We start from the raw sequence: 26,613 nt of genomic DNA on the forward strand, positions 1-26,613 counted from the left end.
GTATACATTTTACCCAAAAGCTGCTTTGAAATAGGACTTCAAAGGTCTGACTGTTGTTTTGGCATTTCAAAGGACTCTATTGAATACTGCTGCTAGAAATGCTTCCTTGCCTGACTGACACCGCAAACAAGTGGGATTCTACTTCAGTACCTCACATTTGGGTACTCAAATGGATGGCTATTCTTAATAGCGCCTCCTTTCTTTGACCCGTTGGCATATCAAGGAGCTCTATGGACAACTGCTGCTCAGAATGCTTGCTTGCCTGACTGACTGACACCACAAACAAGGTGGGATGCTGCTTTATTTCCCAACATTTGTGATTTGTAATGGTTGGATGTTCTCAGTAGCTCCTCTTTCAAAACCAATCGCCCAACGTGGGGCTCGAACCCACGACCCTGAGATTAAGAGTCTCATGCTCTACCGACTGAGCTAGCCGGGCATGTTAACAAGTCATCTTCTGAGATTTTTTGTAGCAATTTAGAATGGAAAAAAAAACAGATTATATTTCACTGGTATACATTTTACCCAAAAGCTGCTTTGAAATAGGACTTCAAAGGTCTGACTGTTGTTTTGGCATTTCAAAGGACTCTATTGAATACTGCTGCTAGAAATGCTTCCTTGCCTGACTGACACCGCAAACAAGTGGGATTCTACTTCAGTACCTCACATTTGGGTACTCAAATGGATGGCTATTCTTAATTGCTCCTCCTTTCTTTGACCCTTTGGCATTTCAAGGAGCTCTATGGACATCTACTGCTAGAAATGCTTGCTTGCCTGACTGACACCACAAAGGAGGTGGGATTCTGCCTTATTTCCCAACATTTTTGATTTGTAAATGGTTGGAAGTTCTCAGTAGCTCCTCTCTCAAAACCAACCGCCCAACGTGGGGCTCGAACCCACGACCCTGAGATTAAGAGTCTCATGCTCTACCGACTGAGCTAGCCGGGCTGTTTAGCAAGCATCTTCTGAGATTTTTTGAACCAATTTAGACTTGGAAAAAAAACAGATTATGTTTCACTGGTATACATTTTACCCAAAAGCTGCTTTGAAATAGGACTTCAAAGGTCTGACTGCTGTTTGGCAATGCAAAGGACTCTGTTGACGACTGCTGCTAGAAATGCTTCCTTGCCTGACTGACACCGCAAACAAGTGGGATTCTACTTCAGTACCTCACATTTGGGTACTCAAATGGATGGCTATTCTTAATAGCGCCTCCTTTCTTTGACCCTTTGGCATATCAAGGAGCTCTATGGACAACTGCTGCTCAGAATGCTTGCTTGCCTGACTGACTGACACCACAAACAAGGTGGGATGCTGCTTTATTTCCCAACATTTGTGATTTGTAATGGTTGGATGTTCTCAGTAGCTCCTCTTTCAAAACCAATCGCCCAACGTGAGGCTCAACCCACGACCCTGAGATTAAGAGTCTCATGCTTTACCGACTGAGCTAGCCAGGCAGGCATCTTCTGAGATTTTTTGTAGCAATTTAGAATGGAAAAAAAAACAGATTATATTTCACTGGTATACATTTTACCCAAAAGCTGCTTTGAAATAGGACTTCAAAGGTCTGACTGTTGTTTTGGCATTTCAAAGGACTCTACTGAATACTGCTGCTAGAAATGCTTCCTTGCCTGACTGACACCGCAAACAAGTGGGATTCTACTTCAGTACCTCACATTTGGGTACTCAAATGGATGGCTATTCTTAATAGTGCCTCCTTTCTTTGACCCGTTGGCATATCAAGGAGCTCTATGGACAACTGCTGCTCAGAATGCTTGCTTGCCTGACTGACTGACACCACAAACAAGGTGGGATGCTGCTTTATTTCCCAACATTTGTGATTTGTAATGGTTGGATGTTCTCAGTAGCTCCTCTTTCAAAACCAATCGCCCAACGTGGGGCTCAAACCCACGACCCTGAGATTAAGAGTCTCATGCTCTACCGACTGAGCTAGCCAGGCAGGCATCTTCTGAGATTTGTTGTAGTAGTTCAGAATGGAAAAAAAAACAGATCATATTTCACTGGTATACATTTTACCCAAAAGCTGCTTTGAAATAGGACTTCAAAGGTCTGACTGTTGTACTGGAATTTCAGAGGACTCTATTGAAGACTGCTGCTAGAAATGCTTCCTTGCATGATTGACACCGCAAAGAAGTGGGATTCTACTTCAGTACCTCACATTTGGGTACTCAAATGGATGGCTATTCTTAATTGCTCCTCCTTTCTTTGACCCTTTGGCATTTCAAGGAGCTCTATGGACATCTACTGCTAGAAATGCTTGCTTGCCTGACTGACACCACAAAGGAGGCGGGATTCTGCCTTATTTCCCAACATTTTTGATTTGTAAATGGTTGGAAGTTCTCAGTAGCTCCTCTCTCAAAACCAACCGCCCAACGTGGGGCTCGAACCCACGACCCTGAGATTAAGAGTCTCATGCTCTACCGACTGAGCTAGCCGGGCTGTGTAGCAGGCATATTCTGAGATTTTTTGAAGCAATTTAGAATGGGAAAAAAAACAGATTATGTTTCACTGGTATACATTTTACCCAAAAGCTGCTTTGAAATAGGACTTCAAAGGTCTGACTGTTGTTTTGGCATTTCAAAGGACTCTATTGAATACTGCTGCTAGAAATGCTTCCTTGCCTGACTGACACCGCAAACAAGTGGGATTCTACTTCAGTACCTCACATTTGGGTACTCAAATGGATGGCTATTCTTAATAGCGCCTCCTTTCTTTGACCCGTTGGCATATCAAGGAGCTCTATGGACAACTGCTGCTCAGAATGCTTGCTTGCCTGACTGACTGACACCACAAACAAGGTGGGATGCTGCTTTATTTCCCAACATTTGTGATTTGTAATGGTTGGATGTTCTCAGTAGCTCCTCTTTCAAAACCAATCGCCCAACGTGGGGCTCGAACCCACGACCCTGAGATTAAGAGTCTCATGCTCTACCGACTGAGCTAGCCGGGCATGTAACCAAGTCATCTTCTGAGATTTTTTGTAGCAATTTAGAATGGGGAAAAAAACAGATTATATTTCACTGGTATACATTTTACCCAAAAGCTGCTTTGAAATAGGACTTCAAAGGTCTGACTGTTGTTTTGGCATTTCAAAGGACTCTATTGAATACTGCTGCTAGAAATGCTTCCTTGCCTGACTGACACCGCAAACAAGTGGGATTCTACTTCAGTACCTCACATTTGGGTACTCAAATGGATAGCTATTCTTAATTGCTCCTCCTTTCTTTGACCCTTTGGCATTTCAAGGAGCTCTATGGACATCTACTGCTAGAAATGCTTGCTTGCCTGACTGACACCACAAAGGAGGTTGGATTCTGCCTTATTTCTCAACATTTGTGATGTGTAAATGGTTGGATGTTCTCAGTAGCTCCTCTTTCAAAAACAACCCCCCGGGGGGCCGAACCCACGACCCTGAGATTAAGAGTCTCATGCTCTACCGACTGAGCTAGCCGGGCATGTTAACAAGTCATCTTCTGAGATTTTTTGTAGCAATTTAGAATGGAAAAAAAAACAGATTATATTTCACTGGTATACATTTTACCCAAAAGCTGCTTTGAAATAGGACTTCAAAGGTCTGACTGTTGTTTTGGCATTTCAAAGGACTCTATTGAATACTGCTGCTAGAAATGCTTCCTTGCCTGACTGACACCGCAAACAAGTGGGATTCTACTTCAGTACCTCACATTTGGGTACTCAAATGGATGGCTATTCTTAATTGCTCCTCCTTTCTTTGACCCTTTGGCATTTCAAGGAGCTCTATGGACATCTACTGCTAGAAATGCTTGCTTGCCTGACTGACACCACAAAGGAGGTGGGATTCTGCCTTATTTCCCAACATTTTTGATTTGTAAATGGTTGGAAGTTCTCAGTAGCTCCTCTCTCAAAACCAACCGCCCAACGTGGGGCTCGAACCCACGACCCTGAGATTAAGAGTCTCATGCTCTACCGACTGAGCTAGCCGGGCTGTGTAGCAGGCATATTCTGAGATTTTTTGAAGCAATTTAGAATGGGAAAAAAAACAGATTATGTTTCACTGGTATACATTTTACCCAAAAGCTGCTTTGAAATAGGACTTCAAAGGTCTGACTGTTGTTTTGGCATTTCAAAGGACTCTATTGAATACTGCTGCTAGAAATGCTTCCTTGCCTGACTGACACCGCAAACAAGTGGGATTCTACTTCAGTACCTCACATTTGGGTACTCAAATGGATGGCTATTCTTAATAGCGCCTCCTTTCTTTGACCCGTTGGCATATCAAGGAGCTCTATGGACAACTGCTGCTCAGAATGCTTGCTTGCCTGACTGACTGACACCACAAACAAGGTGGGATGCTGCTTTATTTCCCAACATTTGTGATTTGTAATGGTTGGATGTTCTCAGTAGCTCCTCTTTCAAAACCAATCGCCCAACGTGGGGCTCGAACCCACGACCCTGAGATTAAGAGTCTCATGCTCTACCGACTGAGCTAGCCGGGCTGTGTAGCAGGCATATTCTGAGATTTTTTGAAGCAATTTAGAATGGGAAAAAAAACAGATTATGTTTCACTGGTATACATTTTACCCAAAAGCTGCTTTGAAATAGGACTTCAAAGGTCTGACTGTTGTTTTGGCATTTCAAAGGACTCTATTGAATACTGCTGCTAGAAATGCTTCCTTGCCTGACTGACACCGCAAACAAGTGGGATTCTACTTCAGTACCTCACATTTGGGTACTCAAATGGATGGCTATTCTTAATAGCGCCTCCTTTCTTTGACCCGTTGGCATATCAAGGAGCTCTATGGACAACTGCTGCTCAGAATGCTTGCTTGCCTGACTGACTGACACCACAAACAAGGTGGGATGCTGCTTTATTTCCCAACATTTGTGATTTGTAATGGTTGGATGTTCTCAGTAGCTCCTCTTTCAAAACCAATCGCCCAACGTGGGGCTCGAACCCACGACCCTGAGATTAAGAGTCTCATGCTCTACCGACTGAGCTAGCCGGGCATATTTAACTGTCATCTTTTGAGATTTTTTGTAGCAATTTAGAATAGTAAAAAAACAGATTATATTTCACTGGTATACATTTTACCCAAAAGCTGCTTTGAAATAGGACTTCAAAGGTCTGACTGTTGTTTTGGCATTTCAAAGGACTCTATTGAATACTGCTGCTAGAAATGCTTCCTTGCCTGACTGACACCGCAAACAAGTGGGATTCTACTTCAGTACCTCACATTTGGGTACTCAAATGGATAGCTATTCTTAATTGCTCCTCCTTTCTTTGACCCTTTGGCATTTCAAGGAGCTCTATGGACATCTACTGCTAGAAATGCTTGCTTGCCTGACTGACACCACAAAGGAGGTTGGATTCTGCCTTATTTCTCAACATTTGTGATGTGTAAATGGTTGGATGTTCTCAGTAGCTCCTCTTTCAAAAACAACCCCCCGGGGGGCCGAACCCACGACCCTGAGATTAAGAGTCTCATGCTCTACCGACTGAGCTAGCCGGGCATGTTAGCAAGTCATCTTCTGAGATTTTTTGTAGCAATTTAGAATGGAAAAAAAAACAGATTATATTTCACTGGTATACATTTTACCCAAAAGCTGCTTTGAAATAGGACTTCAAAGGTCTGACTGTTGTTTTGGCATTTCAAAGGACTCTATTGAATACTGCTGCTAGAAATGCTTCCTTGCCTGACTGACACCGCAAACAAGTGGGATTCTACTTCAGTACCTCACATTTGGGTACTCAAATGGATGGCTATTCTTAATAGCGCCTCCTTTCTTTGACCCGTTGGCATATCAAGGAGCTCTATGGACAACTGCTGCTCAGAATGCTTGCTTGCCTGACTGACTGACACCACAAACAAGGTGGGATGCTGCTTTATTTCCCAACATTTGTGATTTGTAATGGTTGGATGTTCTCAGTAGCTCCTCTTTCAAAACCAATCGCCCAACGTGGGGCTCGAACCCACGACCCTGAGATTAAGAGTCTCATGCTCTACCGACTGAGCTAGCCGGGCATGTAACCAAGTCATCTTCTGAGATTTTTTGTAGCAATTTAGAATGGAAAAAAAAACAGATTATATTTCACTGGTATACATTTTACCCAAAAGCTGCTTTGAAATAGGACTTCAAAGGTCTGACTGTTGTTTTGGCATTTCAAAGGACTCTATTGAATACTGCTGCTAGAAATGCTTCCTTGCCTGACTGACACCGCAAACAAGTGGGATTCTACTTCAGTACCTCACATTTGGGTACTCAAATGGATAGCTATTCTTAATTGCTCCTCCTTTCTTTGACCCTTTGGCATTTCAAGGAGCTCTATGGACATCTACTGCTAGAAATGCTTGCTTGCCTGACTGACACCACAAAGGAGGTTGGATTCTGCCTTATTTCTCAACATTTGTGATGTGTAAATGGTTGGATGTTCTCAGTAGCTCCTCTTTCAAAAACAACCCCCCGGGGGGCCGAACCCACGACCCTGAGATTAAGAGTCTCATGCTCTACCGACTGAGCTAGCCGGGCATGTTAACAAGTCATCTTCTGAGATTTTTTGTAGCAATTTAGAATGGAAAAAAAAACAGATTATATTTCACTGGTATACATTTTACCCAAAAGCTGCTTTGAAATAGGACTTCAAAGGTCTGACTGTTGTTTTGGCATTTCAAAGGACTCTATTGAATACTGCTGCTAGAAATGCTTCCTTGCCTGACTGACACCGCAAACAAGTGGGATTCTACTTCAGTACCTCACATTTGGGTACTCAAATGGATGGCTATTCTTAATTGCTCCTCCTTTCTTTGACCCTTTGGCATTTCAAGGAGCTCTATGGACATCTACTGCTAGAAATGCTTGCTTGCCTGACTGACACCACAAAGGAGGTGGGATTCTGCCTTATTTCCCAACATTTTTGATTTGTAAATGGTTGGAAGTTCTCAGTAGCTCCTCTCTCAAAACCAACCGCCCAACGTGGGGCTCGAACCCACGACCCTGAGATTAAGAGTCTCATGCTCTACCGACTGAGCTAGCCGGGCTGTTTAGCAAGCATCTTCTGAGATTTTTTGAAGCAATTTAGAATGGGAAAAAAAACAGATTATGTTTCACTGGTATACATTTTACCCAAAAGCTGCTTTGAAATAGAACTTCAAAGGTCTGACTGCTGTTTGGCAATGCAAAGGACTCTGTTGACGACTGCTGCTAGAAATGCTTCCTTGCCTGACTGACACATTACATTACATTACATTACATTACGATCATTTGGCAGACGCTTTTATCCAAAGCGACTTACATTACATTATATTACCACCCTTCGCAGAGGGGGGAGCAATCGAGGGTTCGGTGCCTTGCTCAGGGGCACCTCGGCAGGGACTCGAACCGGCAACCCTCCGCTTCTCCGGAAGCTCTACCCACTCGACTACTGTTTCCCTGTACCGCAAACAAGTGGGATTCTACTTCAGTACCTCACATTTGGGTACTCAAATGGATGGCTATTCTTAATAGCGCCTCCTTTCTTTGACCCGTTGGCATATCAAGGAGCTCTATGGACAACTGCTGCTCAGAATGCTTGCTTGCCTGACTGACTGACACCACAAACAAGGTGGGATGCTGCTTTATTTCCCAACATTTGTGATTTGTAATGGTTGGATGTTCTCAGTAGCTCCTCTTTCAAAACCAATCGCCCAACGTGAGGCTCAACCCACGACCCTGAGATTAAGAGTCTCATGCTCTACCGACTGAGCTAGCCGGGCTGTTTAGCAGGCATATTCTGAGATTTTTTGAAGCAATTTAGAATGGGAAAAAAAACAGATTATGTTTCACTGGTATACATTTTACCCAAAAGCTGCTTTGAAATAGGACTTCAAAGGTCTGACTGTTGTTTTGGCATTTCAAAGGACTCTATTGAATACTGCTGCTAGAAATGCTTCCTTGCCTGACTGACACCGCAAACAAGTGGGATTCTACTTCAGTACCTCACATTTGGGTACTCAAATGGATGGCTATTCTTAATAGCGCCCCCTTTCTTTGACCCTTTGGCATTTCAAGGGGATCTATGGACAACTGCTGCTAGAAATGCTTGCTTGCCTGACTGACTGACACCACAAACAAGGTGGGATGCTGCTTTATTTCCCAACATTTTTTATTTGTAAATGGTTGGATGTTCTCAGTAGCCCCCTTTTCTAAAACAATAGCCCAACGTGGGGCTCAAACCCACGACCCTGAGGTTAAGAGTCTCATGCTCTACCGACTGAGCTAGCCGGGCATATTTAACTGTCATCTTTTGAGATTTTTTGTAGCAATTTAGAATAGTAAAAAAACTGATTATATTTCACTGGTATACATTTTACCCAAAAGCTGCTTTGAAATAGGACTTCAAAGGTCTGACTGTTGTTCTGGAATTTCAAAGGACTCTATTGAAGACTGCTGCTAGAAATGCTTCCTTGCATGACTGACACCGCAAAGAAGTGGGATTCTGCCTTATTTCCCAACATTTTTGATTTGTAAATGGTTGGAAGTTCTCAGTAGCTCCTCTCTCAAAACCAACCGCCCAACGTGGGGCTCGAACCCACGACCCTGAGATTAAGAGTCTCATGCTCTACCGACTGAGCTAGCCGGGCTGTTTAGCAAGCATCTTCTGAGATTTTTTGAAGCAATTTAGAATGGGAAAAAAAACAGATTATGTTTCACTGGTATACATTTTACCCAAAAGCTGCTTTGAAATAGGACTTCAAAGGTCTGACTGCTGTTTGGCAATGCAAAGGACTCTGTTGACGACTGCTGCTAGAAATGCTTCCTTGCCTGACTGACACCGCAAACAAGTGGGATTCTACTTCAGTACCTCACATATGGGAACTCAAATGGATGGCTATTCTTAATAGCGCCCCCTTTCTTTGACCCTTTGGCATTTCAAGGGGATCTATGGACAACTGCTGCTAGAAATGCTTGCTTGCCTGACTGACTGACACCACAAACAAGGTGGGATGCTGCTTTATTTCCCAACATTTTTTATTTGTAAATGGTTGGATGTTCTCAGTAGCCCCCTTTTCTAAAACAATAGCCCAACGTGGGGCTCAAACCCACGACCCTGAGATTAAGAGTCTCATGCTCTATCGACTGAGCTAGCCAGGCATATTTAACTGTCATCTTTTGAGATTTTTTGTAGCAATTTAGAATAGTAAAAAAACTGATTATATTTCACTGGTATACATTTTACCCAAAAGCTGCTTTGAAATAGGACTTCAAAGGTCTGACTGTTGTTCTGGAATTTCAAAGGACTCTATTGAAGACTGCTGCTAGAAATGCTTCCTTGCATGACTGACACCGCAAAGAAGTGGGATTCTACTTCATTACCTCACATTTGGGTACTCAAATGGATGGCTATTTTTAATAGCGCCTCTTTTCTTTGACCCGTTGGCATATCAAGGAGCTCTATGGACAACTGCTGCTAGAAATGCTTGCTTGCCTGACTGACACCACAAAGGAGGTTGGATTCTGCCTTATTTCTCAACATTTGTGATGTGTAAATGGTTGGATGTTCTCAGTAGCTCCTCTTTCAAAACCAATCACGCAACGTGGGGCTCGAACCCACGACCCTGAGATTAAGAGTCTCATGCTCTACAGACTGAGCTAGCCGGGGTGTTTAGCAAGGCATCTTCTGAGATTTTTTGTAGCAATTTAGAATAGTAAAAAAACTGATTATATTTCACTGGTATACATTTTACCCAAAAGTTGCTTTGAAATAGGACTTAAAAAGGTCTGACTGTTGTTTTGGCATTTCAAAGGACTCTATTGAATACTGCTGCTAGAAATGCTTCCTTGCCTGACTGACACCGCAAACAAGTGGGATTCTACTTCAGTACCTCACATTTGGGTACTCAAATGGATGGCTATTCTTAATAGCGCCCCCTTTCTTTGACCCTTTGGCATTTCAAGGGGATCTATGGACAACTGCTGCTAGAAATGCTTGCTTGCCTGACTGACTGACACCACAAACAAGGTGGGATGCTGCTTTATTTCCCAACATTTTTTATTTGTAAATGGTTGGATGTTCTCAGTAGCCCCCTTTTCTAAAACAATAGCCCAACGTGGGGCTCAAACCCAAGACCCTGAGATTAAGAGTCTCATGCTCTACCGACTGAGCTAGCCGGGCATATTTAACTGTCATCTTTTGAGATTTTTTGTAGCAATTTAGAATAGTAAAAAAACTGATTATATTTCACTGGTATACATTTTACCCAAAAGCTGCTTTGAAATAGGACTTCAAAGGTCTGACTGTTGTTCTGGAATTTCAAAGGACTCTATTGAAGACTGCTGCTAGAAATGCTTCCTTGCATGACTGACACCGCAAACAAGTGGGATTCTACTTCAGTACCTCACATTTGGGTACTCAAATGGATGGCTATTTTTAATAGCGCCTCTTTTCTTTGACCCGTTGGCATATCAAGGAGCTCTATGGACAACTGCTGCTAGAAATGCTTGCTTGCCTGACTGACACCACAAAGGAGGTTGGATTCTGCCTTATTTCTCAACATTTTTTATTTGTAAATGGTTGGATGTTCTCAGTAGCCCCCTTTTCTAAAACAATAGCCCAACGTGGGGCTCAAACCCACGACCCTGAGATTAAGAGTCTCATGCTCTACCGACTGAGCTAGCCGGGCATATTTAACTGTCATCTTTTGAGATTTTTTGTAGCAATTTAGAATAGTAAAAAAACTGATTATATTTCACTGGTATACATTTTACCCAAAAGCTGCTTTGAAATAGGACTTCAAAGGTCTGACTGTTGTTCTGGAATTTCAAAGGACTCTATTGAAGACTGCTGCTAGAAATGCTTCCTTGCATGACTGACACCGCAAACAAGTGGGATTCTACTTCAGTACCTCACATTTGGGCACTCAAATGGATGGCTATTCTTAATTGCTCCTCCTTTCTTTGACCCTTTGGCATTTCAAGGAGCTCTATGGACATCTACTGCTAGAAATGCTTGCTTGCCTGACTGACACCACAAAGGAGGTGGGATTCTGCCTTATTTCCCAACATTTTTGATTTGTAAATGGTTGGAAGTTCTCAGTAGCTCCTCTCTCAAAACCAACCGCCCAACGTGGGGCTCGAACCCACGACCCTGAGATTAAGAGTCTCATGCTCTACCGACTGAGCTAGCCGGGCTGTTTAGTAAGCATCTTCTGAGATTTTTTGAAGCAATTTAGAATGGGAAAAAAAACAGATTATGTTTCACTGGTATACATTTTACCCAAAAGCTGCTTTGAAATAGGACTTCAAAGGTCTGACTGTTGTTTGGCAATGCAAAGGACTCTGTTGACAACTGCTGCTAGAAATGCTTCCTTGCCTGACTGACACCGCAAACAAGTGGGATTCTACTTCAGTACCTCACATTTGGGTACTCAAATGGATGGCTATTCTTAATAGCGCCTCCTTTCTTTGACCCGTTGGCATATCAAGGAGCTCTATGGACAACTGCTGCTCAGAATGCTTGCTTGCCTGACTGACTGACACCACAAACAAGGTGGGATGCTGCTTTATTTCCCAACATTTGTGATTTGTAATGGTTGGATGTTCTCAGTAGCTCCTCTTTCAAAACCAATCGCCCAACGTGAGGCTCAACCCACGACCCTGAGATTAAGAGTCTCATGCTCTACCGACTGAGCTAGCCGGGCATGTTACCAAGTCATCTTCTGAGATTTTTTGAAGCAATTTAGAATGGGAAAAAAAACAGATTATGTTTCACTGGTATACATTTTACCCAAAAGCTGCTTTGAAATAGGACTTCAAAGGTCTGACTGTTGTTCTGGAATTTCAAAGGACTCTATTGAAGACTGCTGCTAGAAATGCTTCCTTGCATGACTGACACCGCAAAGAAGTGGGATTCTACTTCAGTACCTCACATTTGGGTACTCAAATGGATGGCTATTCTTAATTGCTCCTCCTTTCTTTGACCCTTTGGCATTTCAAGGAGCTCTATGGACATCTACTGCTAGAAATGCTTGCTTGCCTGACTGACACCACAAAGGAGGTTGGATTCTGCCTTATTTCTCAACATTTGTGATGTGTAAATGGTTGGATGTTCTCAGTAGCTCCTCTTTCAAAAACCACCCCCCGGGGGGCTCGAACCCACGACCCTGAGATTAAGAGTCTCATGCTCTACCGACTGAGCTAGCCAGGCATGTCAACAAGTCATCTTCTGAGATTTTTTGTAGCAATTTAGAATGGAAAAAAAAACATTATATTTCACTGGTATACATTTTACCCAAAAGCTGCTTTGAAATAGGACTTCAAAGGTCTGACTGCTGTTTGGCAATGCAAAGGACTCTGTTGACGACTGCTGCTAGAAATGCTTCCTTGCCTGACTGACACCGCAAACAAGTGGGATTCTACTTCAGTACCTCACATTTGGGTACTCAAATGGATGGCTATTCTTAATTGCTCCTCCTTTCTTTGACCCTTTGGCATTTCAAGGAGCTCTATGGACATCTACTGCTAGAAATGCTTGCTTGCCTGACTGACACCACAAAGGAGGTGGGATTCTGCCTTATTTTCCAACATTTTTGATTTGTAAATGGTTGGAAGTTCTCAGTAGCTCCTCTCTCAAAACCAACCGCCCAACGTGGGGCTCGAACCCACGACCCTGAGATTAAGAGTCTCATGCTCTACCGACTGAGCTAGCCGGGCTGTTTAGCAAGCATCTTCTAAGATTTTTTGAAGCAATTTAGAATGGGAAAAAAAACAGATTATGTTTCACTGGTATACATTTTACCCAAAAGCTGCTTTGAAATAGGACTTCAAAGGTCTGACAGCTGTTGGGCAATGCAAAGGACTCTCTTGACGACTGCTGCTAGAAATGCTTCCTTGCCTGACTGACACCGCAAACAAGTGGGATTCTACTTCAGTACCTCATGCTCTACCGACTGAGCTAGCCGGGCATATTTAACTGTTATCTTTTGAGATCTTTCGGAGCAATTTAGAATAGTAAAAAAACTGATTATATTTCACTGGTATACATTTTACCCAAAAGCTGCTTTGAAATAGGACTTCAAAGGTCTGACTGTTGTACTGGAATTTCAAAGGACTCTATTGAAGACTGCTGCTAGAAATGCTTCCTTGCATGATTGACACCGCAAAGAAGTGGGATTCTACTTCAGTACCTCACATTTGGGTACTCAAATGGATGGCTATTCTTAATAGCGCCTCCTTTCTTTGACCCTTTGGCATTTCAAGGAGCTCTATGGACATCTACTGCTAGAAATGCTTGCTTGCCTGACTGACACCACAAAGGAGGTGGGATGCTGCCTTATTTCCCAACATTTTTGATTTGTAAATGGTTGGAAGTTCTCAGCAGCTCCTCTCTCAAAACAACCACCCAACGTGGGGCTCGAACCCAGGACCCTGAGATTAAGAGTCTCATGCTCTACCGACTGAGCTAGCCGGGCTGTTTAGCAAGCATCTTCTGAGATTTTTTGAAGCAATTTAGAATGGGAAAAAAAAACAGATTATGTTTCACTGGTATACATTTTACCCAAAAGCTGCTTTGAAATAGGACTTCAAAGGTCTGACTGCTGTTTGGCAATGCAAAGGACTCTGTTGACGACTGCTGCTAGAAATGCTTCCTTGCCTGACTGACACCGCAAACAAGTGGGATTCTACTTCAGTACCTCACATTTGGGTACTCAAATGGATGGCTATTCTTAATAGCGCCTCCTTTCTTTGACCCATTGGCATATCAAGGAGCTCTATGGACAACTGCTGCTCAGAATGCTTGCTTGCCTGACTGACTGACACCACAAACAAGGTGGGATGCTGCTTTATTTCCCAACATTTGTGATTTGTAATGGTTGGATGTTCTCAGTAGCTCCTCTTTCAAAACCAATCGCCCAACGTGAGGCTCAACCCACGACCCTGAGATTAAGAGTCTCATGCTCTACCGACTGAGCTAGCCAGGCAGGCATCTTCTGAGATTTTTTGTAGCAATTTAGAATGGAAAAAAAAACAGATTATATTTCACTGGTATACATTTTACCCAAAAGCTGCTTTGAAATAGGACTTCAAAGGTCCGACTGTTGTTTTGGCATTTCAAAGGACTCTATTGAATACTGCTGCTAGAAATGCTTCCTTGCCTGACTGACACCGCAAACAAGTGGGATTCTACTTCAGTACCTCACATTTGGGTACTCAAATGGATGGCTATTCTTAATAGCGCCTCCTTTCTTTGACCCGTTGGCATATCAAGGAGCTCTATGGACAACTGCTGCTCAGAATGCTTGCTTGCCTGACTGACTGACACCACAAACAAGGTGGGATGCTGCTTTATTTCCCAACATTTGTGATTTGTAATGGTTGGATGTTCTCAGTAGCTCCTCTTTCAAAACCAATCGCCCAACTTGGGGCTCGAACCCACGACCCTGAGATTAAGAGTCTCATGCTCTACCGACTGAGCTAGCCGGGCATGTTACCAAGTCATCTTCTGAGTTTTTTTGTAGCAATTTAGAATGGAAAAAAAAACAGATTATATTTCACTGGTATACATTTTACCCAAAAGCTGCTTTGAAATAGGACTTCAAAGGTCTGACTGTTGTTTTGGCATTTCAAAGGACTCTACTGAATACTGCTGCTAGAAATGCTTCCTTGCCTGACTGACACCGCAAACAAGTGGGATTCTACTTCAGTACCTCACATTTGGGTACTCAAATGGATGGCTATTCTTAATTGCTCCTCCTTTCTTTGACCCTTTGGCATTTCAAGGAGCTCTATGGACATCTACTGCTAGAAATGCTTGCTTGCCTGACTGACACCACAAAGGAGGTGGGATTCTGCCTTATTTCCCAACATTTTTGATTTGTAAATGGTTGGAAGTTCTCAGTAGCTCCTCTCTCAAAACCAACCGCCCAACGTGGGGCTCGAAGCCACGACCCTGAGATTAAGAGTCTCATGCTCTACCGACTGAGCTAGCCGGGCTGTTTAGCAAGCATCTTCTGAGATTTTTTGAAGCAATTTAGAATGGGAAAAAAAAACAGATTATGTTTCACTGGTATACATTTTACCCAAAAGCTGCTTTGAAATAGGACTTCAAAGGTCTGACTGTTGTTTTGGCATTTCAAAGGACTCTACTGAATACTGCTGCTAGAAATGCTTCCTTGCCTGACTGACACCGCAAACAAGTGGGATTCTACTTCAGTACCTCACATTTGGGTACTCAAATGGATGGCTATTCTTAATTGCTCCTCCTTTCTTTGACCCTTTGGCATTTCAAGGAGCTCTATGGACATCTACTGCTAGAAATGCTTGCTTGCCTGACTGACACCACAAAGGAGGTGGGATTCTGCCTTATTTCCCAACATTTTTGATTTGTAAATGGTTGGAAGTTCTCAGTAGCTCCTCTCTCAAAACCAACCGCCCAACGTGGGGCTCGAAGCCACGACCCTGAGATTAAGAGTCTCATGCTCTACCGACTGAGCTAGCCGGGCTGTTTAGCAAGCATCTTCTGAGATTTTTTGAAGCAATTTAGAATGGGAAAAAAAAACAGATTATGTTTCACTGGTATACATTTTACCCAAAAGCTGCTTTGAAATAGGACTTCAAAGGTCTGACTGCTGTTTGGCAATGCAAAGGACTCTGTTGACGACTGCTGCTAGAAATGCTTCCTTGCCTGACTGACACCACAAACAAGGTGGGATGCTGCTTTATTTCCCAACATTTGTGATTTGTAATGGTTGGATGTTCTCAGTAGCTCCTCTTTCAAAACCAATCGCCCAACGTGAGGCTCAACCCACGACCCTGAGATTAAGAGTCTCATGCTCTACCGACTGAGCTAGCCGGGCATGTTACCAAGTCATCTTCTGAGATTTTTTGAAGCAATTTAGAATGGGAAAAAAAACAGATTATGTTTCACTGGTATACATTTTACCCAAAAGCTGCTTTGAAATAGGACTTCAAAGGTCTGACTGTTGTTCTGGAATTTCAAAGGACTCTATTGAAGACTGCTGCTAGAAATGCTTCCTTGCATGACTGACACCGCAAAGAAGTGGGATTCTACTTCAGTACCTCACATTTGGGTACTCAAATGGATGGCTATTCTTAATTGCTCCTCCTTTCTTTGACCCTTTGGCATTTCAAGGAGCTCTATGGACATCTACTGCTAGAAATGCTTGCTTGCCTGACTGACACCACAAAGGAGGTTGGATTCTGCCTTATTTCTCAACATTTGTGATGTGTAAATGGTTGGATGTTCTCAGTAGCTCCTCTTTCAAAAACCACCCCCCGGGGGGCTCGAACCCACGACCCTGAGATTAAGAGTCTCATGCTCTACCGACTGAGCTAGCCAGGCATGTCAACAAGTCATCTTCTGAGATTTTTTGTAGCAATTTAGAATGGAAAAAAAAACATTATATTTCACTGGTATACATTTTACCCAAAAGCTGCTTTGAAATAGGACTTCAAAGGTCTGACTGCTGTTTGGCAATGCAAAGGACTCTGTTGACGACTGCTGCTAGAAATGCTTCCTTGCCTGACTGACACCGCAAACAAGTGGGATTCTACTTCAGTACCTCACATTTGGGTACTCAAATGGATGGCTATTCTTAATTGCTCCTCCTTTCTTTGACCCTTTGGCATTTCAAGGAGCTCTATGGACATCTACTGCTAGAAATGCTTGCTTGCCTGACTGACACCACAAAGGAGGTGGGATTCTGCCTTATTTTCCAACATTTTTGATTTGTAAATGGTTGGAAGTTCTCAGTAGCTCCTCTCTCAAAACCAACCGCCCAACGTGGGGCTCGAACCCACGACCCTGAGATTAAGAGTCTCATGCTCTACCGACTGAGCTAGCCGGGCTGTTTAGCAAGCATCTTCTAAGATTTTTTGAAGCAATTTAGAATGGGAAAAAAAACAGATTATGTTTCACTGGTATACATTTTACCCAAAAGCTGCTTTGAAATAGGACTTCAAAGGTCTGACTGCTGTTGGGCAATGCAAAGGACTCTCTTGACGACTGCTGCTAGAAATGCTTCCTTGCCTGACTGACACCGCAAACAAGTGGGATTCTACTTCAGTACCTCATGCTCTACCGACTGAGCTAGCCGGGCATATTTAACTGTTATCTTTTGAGATCTTTCGGAGCAATTTAGAATAGTAAAAAAACTGATTATATTTCACTGGTATACATTTTACCCAAAAGCTGCTTTGAAATAGGACTTCAAAGGTCTGACTGTTGTACTGGAATTTCAAAGGACTCTATTGAAGACTGCTGCTAGAAATGCTTCCTTGCATGATTGACACCGCAAAGAAGTGGGATTCTACTTCAGTACCTCACATTTGGGTACTCAAATGGATGGCTATTCTTAATAGCGCCTCCTTTCTTTGACCCTTTGGCATTTCAAGGAGCTCTATGGACATCTACTGCTAGAAATGCTTGCTTGCCTGACTGACACCACAAAGGAGGTGGGATGCTGCCTTATTTCCCAACATTTTTGATTTGTAAATGGTTGGAAGTTCTCAGCAGCTCCTCTCTCAAAACAACCACCCAACGTGGGGCTCGAACCCAGGACCCTGAGATTAAGAGTCTCATGCTCTACCGACTGAGCTAGCCGGGCTGTTTAGCAAGCATCTTCTGAGATTTTTTGAAGCAATTTAGAATGGGAAAAAAAAACAGATTATGTTTCACTGGTATACATTTTACCCAAAAGCTGCTTTGAAATAGGACTTCAAAGGTCTGACTGCTGTTTGGCAATGCAAAGGACTCTGTTGACGACTGCTGCTAGAAATGCTTCCTTGCCTGACTGACACCGCAAACAAGTGGGATTCTACTTCAGTACCTCACATTTGGGTACTCAAATGGATGGCTATTCTTAATAGCGCCTCCTTTCTTTGACCCATTGGCATATCAAGGAGCTCTATGGACAACTGCTGCTCAGAATGCTTGCTTGCCTGACTGACTGACACCACAAACAAGGTGGGATGCTGCTTTATTTCCCAACATTTGTGATTTGTAATGGTTGGATGTTCTCAGTAGCTCCTCTTTCAAAACCAATCGCCCAACGTGAGGCTCAACCCACGACCCTGAGATTAAGAGTCTCATGCTCTACCGACTGAGCTAGCCAGGCAGGCATCTTCTGAGATTTTTTGTAGCAATTTAGAATGGAAAAAAAAACAGATTATATTTCACTGGTATACATTTTACCCAAAAGCTGCTTTGAAATAGGACTTCAAAGGTCCGACTGTTGTTTTGGCATTTCAAAGGACTCTATTGAATACTGCTGCTAGAAATGCTCCCTTGCCTGACTGACACCGCAAACAAGTGGGATTCTACTTCAGTACCTCACATTTGGGTACTCAAATGGATGGCTATTCTTAATAGCGCCTCCTTTCTTTGACCCATTGGCATATCAAGGAGCTCTATGGACAACTGCTGCTCAGAATGCTTGCTTGCCTGACTGACTGACACCACAAACAAGGTGGGATGCTGCTTTATTTCCCAACATTTGTGATTTGTAATGGTTGGATGTTCTCAGTAGCTCCTCTTTCAAAACCAATCGCCCAACTTGGGGCTCGAACCCACGACCCTGAGATTAAGAGTCTCATGCTCTACCGACTGAGCTAGCCGGGCATGTTACCAAGTCATCTTCTGAGTTTTTTTGTAGCAATTTAGAATGGAAAAAAAAACAGATTATATTTCACTGGTATACATTTTACCCAAAAGCTGCTTTGAAATAGGACTTCAAAGGTCTGACTGTTGTTTTGGCATTTCAAAGGACTCTACTGAATACTGCTGCTAGAAATGCTTCCTTGCCTGACTGACACCGCAAACAAGTGGGATTCTACTTCAGTACCTCACATTTGGGTACTCAAATGGATGGCTATTCTTAATTGCTCCTCCTTTCTTTGACCCTTTGGCATTTCAAGGAGCTCTATGGACATCTACTGCTAGAAATGCTTGCTTGCCTGACTGACACCACAAAGGAGGTGGGATTCTGCCTTATTTCCCAACATTTTTGATTTGTAAATGGTTGGAAGTTCTCAGTAGCTCCTCTCTCAAAACCAACCGCCCAACGTTGGGCTCGAAGCCACGACCCTGAGATTAAGAGTCTCATGCTCTACCGACTGAGCTAGCCAGGCTGTTTAGCAAGCATCTTCTGAGATTTTTTGAAGCAATTTAGAATGGGAAAAAAAAACAGATTATGTTTCACTGGTATACATTTTACCCAAAAGCTGCTTTGAAATAGGACTTCAAAGGTCTGACTGCTGTTTGGCAATGCAAAGGACTCTGTTGACGACTGCTGCTAGAAATGCTTCCTTGCCTGACTGACACCGCAAACAAGTGGGATTCTACTTCAGTACCTCACATTTGGGTACTCAAATGGATGGCTATTCTTAATAGCGCCTCCTTTCTTTGACCCGTTGGCATATCAAGGAGCTCTATGGACAACTGCTGCTCAGAATGCTTGCTTGCCTGACTGACTGACACCACAAACAAGGTGGGATGCTGCTTTATTTCCCAGCATTTGTGATTTGTAATGGTTGGATGTTCTCAGTAGCTCCTCTTTCAAAACCAATCGCCCAACGTGAGGCTCAACCCACGACCCTGAGATTAAGAGTCTCATGCTCTACCGACTGAGCTAGCCGGGCTGTTTAGCAGGCATATTCTGAGATTTTTTGAAGCAATTTAGAATAGGAAAAAAAACAGATTATGTTTCACTGGTATACATTTTACCCAAAAGCTGCTTTGAAATAGGACTTCAAAGGTCTGACTGTTGTTCTGGAATTTCAAAGGACTCTATTGAAGACTGCTGCTAGAAATGCTTCCTTGCATGACTGACACCGCAAAGAAGTGGGATTCTACTTCAGTACCTCACATTTGGGTACTCAAATGGATGGCTATTCTTAATTGCTCCTCCTTTCTTTGACCCTTTGGCATTTCAAGGAGCTCTATGGACATCTACTGCTAGAAATGCTTGCTTGCCTGACTGACACCACAAAGGAGGTGGGATTCTGCCTTATTTCTCAACATTTGTGATGTGTAAATGGTTGGATGTTCTCAGTAGCTCCTCTTTCAAAAACAACCCCCCGGGGGGCTCGAACCCACGACCCTGAGATTAAGAGTCCCATGCTCTACCGACTGAGCTAGCCGGGCATGTTAACAAGTCATCTTCTGAGATTTTTTGTAGCAATTTAGAATGGAAAAAAAAACATTATATTTCACTGGTATACATTTTACCCAAAAGCAGCTTTGAAATAGGACTTCAAAGGTCTGACTGTTGTTTTGGCATTTCAAAGGACTCTATTGAATACTGCTGCTAGAAATGCTTCCTTGCCTGACTGACACCGCAAACAAGTGGGATTCTACTTCAGTACCTCACATTTGGGTACTCAAATGGATGGCTATTCTTAATTGCTCCTCCTTTCTTTGACCCTTTGGCATTTCAAGGAGCTCTATGGACATCTACTGCTAGAAATGCTTGCTTGCCTGACTGACACCACAAAGGAGGTGGGATTCTGCCTTATTTCCCAACATTTTTGATTTGTAAATGGTTGGAAGTTCTCAGTAGCTCCTCTCTCAAAACCAACCACCCAACGTGGGGCTCGAAGCCACGACCCTGAGATTAAGAGTCTCATGCTCTACCGACTGAGCTAGCCGGGCTGTTTAGCAAGCATCTTCTGAGATTTTTTGAAGCAATTTAGAATGGGAAAAAAAACAGATTATGTTTCACTGGTATACATTTTACCGAAAGGTGATTTGAAATAGGACTTCAAAGGTCTGACTGCTGTTTGGCAATGCAAAGGACTCTGTTGACGACTGCTGCTAGAAATGCTTCCTTGCCTGACTGACACCTCAAACAAGTGGGATTCTACTTCAGTACCTCACATTTGGGTACTCAAATGGATGGCTATTCTTAATAGCGCCTCCTTTCTTTGACCCGTTGGCATATCAAGGAGCTCTATGGACAACTGCTGCTCAGAATGCTTGCTTTCCTGACTGACTGACACCACAAACAAGGTGGGATGCTGCTTTATTTCCCAACATTTGTGATTTGTAATGGTTGGATGTTCTCAGTAGCTCCTCTTTCAAAACCAATCGCCCAACGTGAGGCTCAACCCACGACCCTGAGATTAAGAGTCTCATGCTCTACCGACTGAGCTAGCCGGGCTGTTTAGCAGGCATATTCTGAGATTTTTTGAAGCAATTTAGAATGGGAAAAAAAACAGATTATGTTTCACTGGTATACATTTTACCCAAAAGCTGCTTTGAAATAGGACTTCAAAGGTCTGACTGTTGTTTTGGCATTTCAAAGGACTCTATTGAATACTGCTGCTAGAAATGCTTCCTTGCCTGACTGACACCGCAAACAAGTGGGATTCTACTTCAGTACCTCACATTTGGGTACTCAAATGGATGGCTATTCTTAAAAGCGCCTCCTTTCTTTGACCCGTTGGCATATCAAGGAGCTCTATGGACAACTGCTGCTCAGAATGCTTGATTGCCTGACTGACTGACACCACAAACAAGGTGGGATGCTGCTTTATTTCCCAACATTTACATGTAATGGTTGGATGTTCTCAGTAGCTCCTCTTTCAAAACCAATCGCCCAACGTGGGGCTCGAACCCACGACCCTGAGATTAAGAGTCTCATGCTCTACTGACTGAGCTAGCCGGGCATGTTACCAAGTCATCTTCTGAGATTTTTTGTAGCAATTTAGAATGGAAAAAAAAACAGATTATATTTCACTGGTATACATTTTACCCAAAAGCTGCTTTGAAATAGGACTTCAAAGGTCTGACTGTTGTTTTGGCATTTCAAAGGACTCTATTGAATACTGCTGCTAGAAATGCTTACTTGCCTGACTGACACCGCAAACAAGTGGGATTCTACTTCAGTACCTCACATTTGGGTACTCAAATGGATGGCTATTCTTAATTGCTCCTCCTTTCTTTGACCCTTTGGCATTTCAAGGAGCTCTATGGACATCTACTGCTAGATATGCTTGCTTGCCTGACTGACACCACAAAGGAGGTGGGATTCTGCCTTATTTCCCAACATTTTTGATTTGTAAATGGTTGGAAGTTCTCAGTAGCTCCTCTCTCAAAACCAACCGCCCAACGTGGGGCTCGAACCCACGACCCTGAGATTAAGAGTCTCATGCTCTACCGACTGAGCTAGCCGGGCTGTTTAGCAGGCATCTTCTGAGATTTTTTGAAGCAATTTAGAATGGGAAAAAAAACAGATTATGTTTCACTGGTATACATTTTACCCAAAAGCTGCTTTGAAATAGGACTTCAAAGGTCTGACTGCTGTTTGGCAATGCAAAGGACTCTGTTGACGACTGCTGCTAGAAATGCTTCCTTGCCTGACTGACACCGCAAACAAGTGGGATTCTACTTCAGTACCTCACATTTGGGTACTCAAATGGATGGCTATTCTTAATAGCGCCTCCTTTCTTTGACCCGTTGGCATATCAAGGAGCTCTATGGACAACTGCTGCTCAGAATGCTTGCTTGCCTGACTGACTGACACCACAAACAAGGTGGGATGCTGCTTTATTTCCCAACATTTGTGATTTGTAATGGTTGGATGTTCTCAGTAGCTCCTCTTTCAAAACCAATCGCCCAACGTGAGGCTCAACCCACGACCCTGAGATTAAGAGTCTCATGCTCTACCGACTGAGCTAGCCGGGCTGTTTAGCAGGCATATTCTGAGATTTTTTGAAGCAATTTAGAATGGGAAAAAAAACAGATTATGTTTCACTGGTATACATTTTACCCAAAAGCTGCTTTGAAATAGGACTTCAAAGGTCTGACTGTTGTTCTGGAATTTCAAAGGACTCTATTGAAGACTGCTGCTAGAAATGCTTCCTTGCATGACTGACACCGCAAAGAAGTGGGATTCTACTTCAGTACCTCACATTTGGGTACTCAAATGGATGGCTATTCTTAATTGCTCCTCCTTTCTTTGACCCTTTGGCATTTCAAGGAGCTCTATGGACATCTACTGCTAGAAATGCTTGCTTGCCTGACTGACACCACAAAGGAGGTGGGATTCTGCCTTATTTCCCAACATTTTTGATTTGTAAATGGTTGGAAGTTCTCAGTAGCTCCTCTCTCAAAACCAACCGCCCAACGTGGGGCTCGAACCCACGACCCTGAGATTAAGAGTCTCATGCTCTACCGACTGAGCTAGCCGGGCTGTTTAGCAAGCATCTTCTGAGATTTTTTGAAGCAATTTAGAATGGGAAAAAAAACAGATTATGTTTCACTGGTATACATTTTGCCCAAAAGCTGCTTTGAAATAGGACTTCAAAGGTCTGACTGCTGTTTGGCAATGCAAAGGACTCTGTTGACGACTGCTGCTAGAAATGCTTCCTTGCCTGACTGACACCGCAAACAAGTGGGATTCTACTTCAGTACCTCACATTTGGGTACTCAAATGGATGGCTATTCTTAATAGCGCCTCCTTTCTTTGACCCGTTGGCATATCAAGGAGCTCTATGGACAACTGCTGCTCAGAATGCTTGCTTGCCTGACTGACTGACACCACAAACAAGGTGGGATGCTGCTTTATTTCCCAACATTTGTGATTTGTAATGGTTGGATGTTCTCAGTAGCTCCTCTTTCAAAACCAATCGCCCAACGTGAGGCTCAACCCACGACCCTGAGATTAAGAGTCTCATGCTTTACCGACTAAACTAGCCGGGCTGTTTAGCAGGCATATTCTGAGATTTTTTGAAGCAATTTAGAATGGGAAAAAAAACAGATTATGTTTCACTGGTATACATTTTACCCAAAAGCTGCTTTGAAATAGGACTTCAAAGGTCTGACTGTTGTTTTGGCATTTCAAAGGACTCTATTGAATACTGCTGCTAGAAATGCTTCCTTGCCTGACTGACACCGCAAACAAGTGGGATTCTACTTCAGTACCTCACATTTGGGTACTCAAATGGATGGCTATTCTTAATAGCGCCTCCTTTCTTTGACCCGTTGGCATATCAAGGAGCTCTATGGACAACTGCTGCTCAGAATGCTTGCTTGCCTGACTGACTGACACCACAAACAAGGTGGGATGCTGCTTTATTTCCCAACATTTGTGATTTGTAATGGTTGGATGTTCTCAGTAGCTCCTCTTTCAAAACCAATCGCCCAACGTGGGGCTCGAACCCAGGACCCTGAGATTAAGAGTCTCATGCTCTACCGACTGAGCTAGCCGGGCATGTTAACAAGTTATCTTCTGAGATTTTTTGTAGCAATTTAGAATGGAAAAAAAAACAGATTATATTTCACTGGTATACATTTTACCCAAAAGCTGCTTTGAAACAGGACTTCAAAGGTCTGACTGTTGTTTTGGCATTTCAAAGGACTCTATTGAATACTGCTGCTAGAAATGCTTCCTTGCCTGACTGACACCGCAAACAAGTGGGATTCTACTTCAGTACCTCACATTTGGGTACTCAAATGGATGGCTATTCTTAATAGCGCCTCCTTTCTTTGACCCGTTGGCATATCAAGGAGCTCTATGGACAACTGCTGCTCAGAATGCTTGCTTGCCTGACTGACTGACACCACAAACAAGGTGGGATTCTGCCTTATTTCCGGACATTTTTGATTTGTAAATGGTTGGAAGTTCTCAGTAGCTCCTCTCTCAAAACCAACCGCCCAACGTGGGGCTCGAACCCACGACCCTGAGATTAAGAGTCTCATGCTCTACCGACTGAGCTAGCCGGGCTGTTTAGCAAGCATCTTCTAAGATTTTTTGAAGCAATTTAGAATGGGAAAAAAAACAGATTATGTTTCACTGGTATACATTTTACCCAAAAGCTGCTTTGAAATAGGACTTCAAAGGTCTGACTGCTGTTGGGCAATGCAAAGGACTCTGTTGACGACTGCTGCTAGAAATGCTTCCTTGCCTGACTGACACCGCAAACAAGTGGGATTCTACTTCAGTACCTCATGCTCTACCGACTGAGCTAGCCGGGCATATTTAACTGTTATCTTTTGAGATCTTTCGGAGCAATTTAGAATAGTAAAAAAACTGATTATATTTCACTGGTATACATTTTACCCAAAAGCTGCTTTGAAATAGGACTTCAAAGGTCTGACTGTTGTACTGGAATTTCAAAGGACTCTATTGAAGACTGCTGCTAGAAATGCTTCCTTGCATGATTGACACCGCAAAGAAGTGGGATTCTACTTCAGTACCTCACATTTGGGTACTCAAATGGATGGCTATTCTTAATTGCTCCTCCTTTCTTTGACCCTTTGGCATTTCAAGGAGCTCTATGGACATCTACTGCTAGAAATGCTTGCTTGCCTGACTGACACCACAAAGGAGGTGGGATTCTGCCTTATTTCCCAACATTTTTGATTTGTAAATGGTTGGAAGTTCTCAGTAGCTCCTCTCTCAAAACCAACCGCCCAACGTGGGGCTCGAACCCAGGACCCTGAGATTAAGAGTCTCATGCTCTACCGACTGAGCTAGCCGGGCTGTTTAGCAAGCATCTTCTGAGATTTTTTGAAGCAATTTAGAATGGGAAAAAAAAACAGATTATGTTTCACTGGTATACATTTTACCCAAAAGCTGCTTTGAAATAGGACTTCAAAGGTCTGACTGCTGTTTGGCAATGCAAAGGACTCTGTTGACGACTGCTGCTAGAAATGCTTCCTTGCCTGACTGACACCGCAAACAAGTGGGATTCTACTTCAGTACCTCACATTTGGGTACTCAAATGGATGGCTATTCTTAATAGCGCCTCCTTTCTTTGACCCGTTGGCATATCAAGGAGCTCTATGGACAACTGCTGCTCAGAATGCTTGCTTGCCTGACTGACTGACACCACAAACAAGGTGGGATGCTGCTTTATTTCCCAACATTTGTGATTTGTAATGGTTGGATGTTCTCAGTATCTCCTCTTTCAAAACCAATCGCCCAACGTGAGGCTCAACCCACGACCCTGAGATTAAGAGTCTCATGCTCTACCGACTGAGCTAGCCAGGCAGGCATCTTCTGAGATTTTTTGTAGCAATTTAGAATGGAAAAAAAAACAGATTATATTTCACTGGTATACATTTTACCCAAAAGCTGCTTTGAAATAGGACTTCAAAGGTCCGACTATTGTTTTGGCATTTCAAAGGACTCTATTGAATACTGCTGCTAGAAATGCTTCCTTGCCTGACTGACACCGCAAACAAGTGGGATTCTACTTCAGTACCTCACATTTGGGTACTCAAATGGATGGCTATTCTTAATAGCGCCTCCTTTCTTTGACCCGTTGGCATATCAAGGTGCTCTATGGACAACTGCTGCTCAGAATGCTTGCTTGCCTGACTGACTGACACCACAAACAAGGTGGGATGCTGCTTTATTTCCCAACATTTGTGATTTGTAATGGTTGGATGTTCTCAGTAGCTCCTCTTTCAAAACCAATCGCCCAACGTGAGGCTCAACCCACGACCCTGAGATTAAGAGTCTCATGCTCTACCGACTGAGCTAGCCGGGCTGTTTAGCAGGCATCTTCTGAGATTTTTTGTAGCAATCTAGAATGGAAAAAAAAACAGATTATATTTCACTGGTATACATTTTACCCAAAAGCTGCTTTGAAATAGGACTTCAAAGGTCTGAC

General features: G+C 43.1%; 25 non-coding genes across 25 annotated transcripts; all 25 read right to left on the reverse strand.

Moving 5' to 3' along the window:
- Positions 1–366: 366 nt before the first annotated feature.
- Positions 367–439, reverse strand: trnak-cuu (transfer RNA lysine (anticodon CUU)). Its single transcript has one exon. It is a non-coding gene; the product is annotated as a tRNA-Lys (tRNA).
- Positions 440–875: 436 nt separating this feature from the next.
- trnak-cuu (transfer RNA lysine (anticodon CUU)) lies at positions 876–948 on the reverse strand. The gene has a single exon. It is a non-coding gene; the product is annotated as a tRNA-Lys (tRNA).
- Positions 949–1,887: 939 nt separating this feature from the next.
- trnak-cuu (transfer RNA lysine (anticodon CUU)) lies at positions 1,888–1,960 on the reverse strand. The gene has a single exon. It is a non-coding gene; the product is annotated as a tRNA-Lys (tRNA).
- A 427-nt stretch (positions 1,961–2,387) lies between these two features.
- On the reverse strand, positions 2,388–2,460 carry trnak-cuu (transfer RNA lysine (anticodon CUU)). Its single transcript has one exon. It is a non-coding gene; the product is annotated as a tRNA-Lys (tRNA).
- Positions 2,461–2,898: 438 nt separating this feature from the next.
- Positions 2,899–2,971, reverse strand: trnak-cuu (transfer RNA lysine (anticodon CUU)). Its single transcript has one exon. It is a non-coding gene; the product is annotated as a tRNA-Lys (tRNA).
- Positions 2,972–3,912: 941 nt separating this feature from the next.
- On the reverse strand, positions 3,913–3,985 carry trnak-cuu (transfer RNA lysine (anticodon CUU)). Its single transcript has one exon. It is a non-coding gene; the product is annotated as a tRNA-Lys (tRNA).
- Positions 3,986–4,423: 438 nt separating this feature from the next.
- On the reverse strand, positions 4,424–4,496 carry trnak-cuu (transfer RNA lysine (anticodon CUU)). The gene has a single exon. It is a non-coding gene; the product is annotated as a tRNA-Lys (tRNA).
- A 438-nt stretch (positions 4,497–4,934) lies between these two features.
- trnak-cuu (transfer RNA lysine (anticodon CUU)) lies at positions 4,935–5,007 on the reverse strand. The gene has a single exon. It is a non-coding gene; the product is annotated as a tRNA-Lys (tRNA).
- A 943-nt stretch (positions 5,008–5,950) lies between these two features.
- trnak-cuu (transfer RNA lysine (anticodon CUU)) lies at positions 5,951–6,023 on the reverse strand. The gene has a single exon. It is a non-coding gene; the product is annotated as a tRNA-Lys (tRNA).
- A 941-nt stretch (positions 6,024–6,964) lies between these two features.
- trnak-cuu (transfer RNA lysine (anticodon CUU)) lies at positions 6,965–7,037 on the reverse strand. The gene has a single exon. It is a non-coding gene; the product is annotated as a tRNA-Lys (tRNA).
- Positions 7,038–8,545: 1,508 nt separating this feature from the next.
- On the reverse strand, positions 8,546–8,618 carry trnak-cuu (transfer RNA lysine (anticodon CUU)). The gene has a single exon. It is a non-coding gene; the product is annotated as a tRNA-Lys (tRNA).
- Positions 8,619–10,585: 1,967 nt separating this feature from the next.
- Positions 10,586–10,658, reverse strand: trnak-cuu (transfer RNA lysine (anticodon CUU)). Its single transcript has one exon. It is a non-coding gene; the product is annotated as a tRNA-Lys (tRNA).
- Positions 10,659–11,093: 435 nt separating this feature from the next.
- trnak-cuu (transfer RNA lysine (anticodon CUU)) lies at positions 11,094–11,166 on the reverse strand. Its single transcript has one exon. It is a non-coding gene; the product is annotated as a tRNA-Lys (tRNA).
- A 1,448-nt stretch (positions 11,167–12,614) lies between these two features.
- trnak-cuu (transfer RNA lysine (anticodon CUU)) lies at positions 12,615–12,687 on the reverse strand. The gene has a single exon. It is a non-coding gene; the product is annotated as a tRNA-Lys (tRNA).
- A 1,698-nt stretch (positions 12,688–14,385) lies between these two features.
- Positions 14,386–14,458, reverse strand: trnak-cuu (transfer RNA lysine (anticodon CUU)). The gene has a single exon. It is a non-coding gene; the product is annotated as a tRNA-Lys (tRNA).
- A 436-nt stretch (positions 14,459–14,894) lies between these two features.
- Positions 14,895–14,967, reverse strand: trnak-cuu (transfer RNA lysine (anticodon CUU)). Its single transcript has one exon. It is a non-coding gene; the product is annotated as a tRNA-Lys (tRNA).
- A 436-nt stretch (positions 14,968–15,403) lies between these two features.
- Positions 15,404–15,476, reverse strand: trnak-cuu (transfer RNA lysine (anticodon CUU)). The gene has a single exon. It is a non-coding gene; the product is annotated as a tRNA-Lys (tRNA).
- Positions 15,477–16,769: 1,293 nt separating this feature from the next.
- Positions 16,770–16,842, reverse strand: trnak-cuu (transfer RNA lysine (anticodon CUU)). The gene has a single exon. It is a non-coding gene; the product is annotated as a tRNA-Lys (tRNA).
- Positions 16,843–18,540: 1,698 nt separating this feature from the next.
- On the reverse strand, positions 18,541–18,613 carry trnak-cuu (transfer RNA lysine (anticodon CUU)). The gene has a single exon. It is a non-coding gene; the product is annotated as a tRNA-Lys (tRNA).
- A 2,974-nt stretch (positions 18,614–21,587) lies between these two features.
- trnak-cuu (transfer RNA lysine (anticodon CUU)) lies at positions 21,588–21,660 on the reverse strand. The gene has a single exon. It is a non-coding gene; the product is annotated as a tRNA-Lys (tRNA).
- A 436-nt stretch (positions 21,661–22,096) lies between these two features.
- On the reverse strand, positions 22,097–22,169 carry trnak-cuu (transfer RNA lysine (anticodon CUU)). The gene has a single exon. It is a non-coding gene; the product is annotated as a tRNA-Lys (tRNA).
- A 944-nt stretch (positions 22,170–23,113) lies between these two features.
- On the reverse strand, positions 23,114–23,186 carry trnak-cuu (transfer RNA lysine (anticodon CUU)). Its single transcript has one exon. It is a non-coding gene; the product is annotated as a tRNA-Lys (tRNA).
- A 947-nt stretch (positions 23,187–24,133) lies between these two features.
- trnak-cuu (transfer RNA lysine (anticodon CUU)) lies at positions 24,134–24,206 on the reverse strand. Its single transcript has one exon. It is a non-coding gene; the product is annotated as a tRNA-Lys (tRNA).
- Positions 24,207–24,646: 440 nt separating this feature from the next.
- Positions 24,647–24,719, reverse strand: trnak-cuu (transfer RNA lysine (anticodon CUU)). The gene has a single exon. It is a non-coding gene; the product is annotated as a tRNA-Lys (tRNA).
- A 686-nt stretch (positions 24,720–25,405) lies between these two features.
- Positions 25,406–25,478, reverse strand: trnak-cuu (transfer RNA lysine (anticodon CUU)). The gene has a single exon. It is a non-coding gene; the product is annotated as a tRNA-Lys (tRNA).
- Positions 25,479–26,613: the final 1,135 nt, after the last annotated feature.

Source organism: Genypterus blacodes, unplaced genomic scaffold (assembly GCF_046128005.1).
Source record: "Genypterus blacodes isolate CSIRO-AG114 ecotype Tasmania unplaced genomic scaffold, CSIRO-AGI_Gbla_v1 ptg000039l_1, whole genome shotgun sequence".
In the NCBI taxonomy this organism is placed as follows: Eukaryota; Metazoa; Chordata; class Actinopteri; order Ophidiiformes; family Ophidiidae; genus Genypterus; species Genypterus blacodes.